The sequence below is a fragment of the Drosophila suzukii genome, chromosome 3 (genome assembly GCF_043229965.1).
Source record: "Drosophila suzukii chromosome 3, CBGP_Dsuzu_IsoJpt1.0, whole genome shotgun sequence".
Taxonomy (NCBI): domain Eukaryota; kingdom Metazoa; phylum Arthropoda; class Insecta; order Diptera; family Drosophilidae; genus Drosophila; species Drosophila suzukii.
This window is the reverse complement of record NC_092082.1, coordinates 329,766-333,576: the sequence shown is the minus strand read 5'-3', so window position 1 is coordinate 333,576 and position 3,811 is coordinate 329,766. Positions and strand designations below refer to the sequence as shown.

Below are 3,811 nucleotides of genomic sequence, written 5' to 3'. Positions count from 1 at the left end.
ATGCGGGATCTCTGTTCGGCTCGGATATCCGTCCGCACGCATATGCCATCGAATCTCATTTTGGCATTGGACAATAATCGCATTAATAATGCGTTTCTGGCCGTCGCCCCATGGCGTTCCGGCTCTCCAGTCGATTCGATCTGAACCGATTCGAATGTCAGGACCCTCATATATCACACACCCAGTGACTCACTCACTCACTCACTCGCTCACTCGCCTATTGAAATTAACAGTTAATTTAACTAATAATTGTTTAAATAGACCTTTATCATGATGGATTTCGTTGTGGCGTTTGTTGGCTGTTCTGGTGTCATGGCCTGTCAACACTTTGCCCCGATATTCTGCTGGTTTGGTTAGTCCATGTCCATGTCCACGTCCATGTCGGCAAACGTGTCGGAGTGAATTTGTGGTTGTCTGGTTAAATGCTGTCCAAGTTAAAGTTCGTTTTCGGTAAAAGCGCTTTGTGGGGCTTAAAATATTTATGGACGGAGCTTGAGTTCTTCCCATATCCATATTAGTGGGGTTCTTTGTGGTGTGTGGGTTTTCGGAAGGTTAAGAAGTAAACATACACATGTCTTAGTTGGGCTGTTTACAATACTTTGTGGTAGGTTGAAATGCTAATTGGCATATATTCAAGTTGTAGATGTAGTAAATTACATTGAGCAGATAAAAATATGTACTGGTTGAATTATACTGTTATCCACCCATGTCGACTTTAATATTTTAGCATATTCCCTAATAGCTCTAATGGCTCAATGGCTTTATGGCTTTTCCTCGAACGACAGAACTAATTCCCCAATCCATTCCACTTTTGCCTCGTCCAAGCCCTGACCAGATAATCCCATTTGGCCTAATAACGCCCTTGACTATCCATATGCTGCATCTACTCCCACAGAAATATGGAAAAAAATGCTTTCAACGCTCAAATGGCCTAATCTGGCGCTATCCCCTCATCCAATCCCACATTTCTCCTATGCTCAGGGAAGGAAATCTCGAGGAGCTGGCAAGTTCAAAGCAAAGCTGAGGCCAATCACTGACCCTACCTACACAGAAATCTGTTCGCTCCTCCGGATAGTCGGATACTTGACACGAACACAGCAAAAATGAAAATAAAATCGCCTCATGGCGTCCAGTGCAAATGGAAAGGCCGAGAGACATCCACAGATGTCTCCCATAAAGATGGGAGGCGAATTATCAGCTGATTTAGTGTCGGGTCAGTTGGCAGTAAAATTCCACACTTTTCTTTACAATTTCACACACACAGGGTGAGCGCGGAGAAAGGAGGAGGAATGTGACATCAATTGACACGAAAGTTCAGCGTAAATATTTGCCCAGATAAAAAGCAAACACTCGGTACAAAGAGACACCCATAAATTCCAGCGGTCACTCTTCTCATTCACGGAGAACTCGTGACTGAGTGTGTGTGACCATTTAATGACAAAGAATGGAAAAGAACAATTTGCGAATGTGCGACAAACAAATGGAGACATCGCGGCCAGACTCCAATTGCCAATTCCGAAGTGGATGCAACGCCATATACAACAGATACAGTCCACTGGGAAAGAAGGAGGATGGTTAGGAGGTGCCTGATCATCGCATGATTCAGAAGAAAACTAATTAGTGTTGGATCATTATTTCGTACTTTATGGATATTGCAATGCTTATGAGTAGGTGGCCCATATGTATGATGAATCATTTCTGATGTTGTAAAGGTTTTTCTTGATAGACATGTGTTCCGAAAAATATCCATTTTTCTTATCACTTTCCAATAAAATAATCTTACGCTACAGAATAATAAGAATAACGCTATTGTTATGTTGAAATGTCCAAACCTCTACAGAATATCACTTATATCTGTTATGCTCTCAAAAGTAATCTTCTTGATTTCACTTATTCCTGTAATCCTTCATTATGCCAATGCTTTTCACAACTCCCCGATTAAATGGAAATTCGCCAGCGCATGCAAGTTAACCCTCTTTGCGCACTTTATTGATACATCAATTATAGTATTCCATTTCTGATGCATTCGACTTATCCATCATTTCGATTCGTCATCCGTTTAATTTGCCTGTCGCCGTTCCACCGCGAAAATTGCATTCGGGTTGAGGCTGTTTGTTCGCAAGTGTGATGTTTTTTGCTCCCTTTCGCAATTTATCAGCAGCTGCCTGTTATTTTTGCCACAATGATGCGAACGGAACGGAGGCGGTAATTCCATGGCGTCATTATTATTATATTGTTCCGAGACCAAGGCCGCGCCGAGTCCGAGTCTGTGGAAAATCGGGAAATGGAAGGCGAATTGACTTCACAACCACCCGCCTGGCACGTGAATTGGAAATTGACGACATCGCCACTCAGGGCTCATAATTTATGCGGAAAAAGTCGCAGATTGCCGGGCCTAAAAATAAACAAACAATGCGTTGCGACAAGCACGGGTTTCACCGGAGATCGGTGTGAATGCCAACTAAGTTTTGTTTAATAATCCGGATTATACATAATTGCTTTATTTAACTCAAGAAAAAATATTTAGATAAGTCAAGGGATCATTCTGAACACCAAATTTACAATGAAAAAGGGTAAATGATAGCTAAATAGTTGAAATTAAACATATATCAATCAGAGGCAATATTGAGTTTCAGAATATTAATTTTAAATGAAAACTTTGAATATTCGATTCGGATCTTTGGATTCAAACTGCTCCTTTTATCTAATTCCTATCAGACCATTACTCATAGAAGCAACCACCAGAAAAATCCCGTTGCCCCAGAGAAGTGGTCGATAAGAAATTATTAGATATGTAAATGCGCAAATTCAGTGGGGAAAAAAGCGGGCAGGCTACCCCATCGTTCCACCCCCAAAACACGAGCGGACATTGAGTAATAACATTTTAATAGCCATTGAGATTAATTGGCTCAGGCCAAGGAGGCGTGCTGAGGACTGAATCATGCGATCCACTAGAGAAACTATAACTGGCGACAGAGACGGAAAGAGAGATAGATAGCCAACTATGCAGATTGTTGAGTCAAATTTTAATTGACCACACGAGCGGGTCATAAAAGTGCGGAATTTGTATTGGTCATAAGCAAAACAAAACAAACGAGCAGCCGAATACACAAGTTTACCCGGCATGAAAAGCGAAAGGCGATTGCATGATAAGCTTGCCTTCCCAGCTGACTGGGCACCTTTGGTCGGTAGTCTGTAGTCGGTAGTCGGTAGTCGGTAGACGGTAATACCCACCCACCCTGTACCGCTTTCACCCTTCCACCCCCGCCAGACCAGCTGCCGGTCACGCCCATAACCACGGTGCTTCCTCCTAGAGATGGACCCTGGTAAAGTCGAGATATACGAATGAGTTTAGGTAGGGTTTTCATAAACAAGAGCTTTAAAACTTTGTTTTTAGTTTTTGGATACTCACTATATCTTGAATTTGAAATGTTCTAGCTTTACAATATTATAACTTACCTTGTTCAACTTAAATAGGCTATGGTTAGCAATGCATTCTGAGCTTTAAACATTTTTTAAAAGTTATGAAAAGGACATTATGTTGATATCTCATGAATATATTTAGTTATTTAGTATCCAACTACCAACCTTACAATTTTTCGTGCGTGAGTTCCCCTGTGCGATTCCATTGAGTTCCGCTGAGTTCCCATCGCTGCTCATCCCGCTGAGCGGCGACTCCATTTGGAGAACTGCAGTCGACGAATTAATTATCTTCAATTCATTCATTAAGCAAGTGTGGGTGGAAGGGAACGGTTAGGAAGGTTCGATAATGAATGCACACACCCTCTGTAGTCGGCAGTCGGTAGTCTGT

General features: G+C 41.9%; 1 long non-coding RNA gene across 1 annotated transcript; it reads left to right on the top strand.

The window, feature by feature from the left end:
• The first annotated feature begins 1,140 nt into the window (after positions 1–1,140).
• LOC136116933 (uncharacterized) lies at positions 1,141–1,768 on the top strand. Its single transcript, XR_010654038.2, has 3 exons — positions 1,141–1,213; positions 1,265–1,319; positions 1,381–1,768. It is a non-coding gene; the product is annotated as an uncharacterized lncRNA (long non-coding RNA).
• The last annotated feature ends 2,043 nt before the right edge of the window (positions 1,769–3,811 follow it).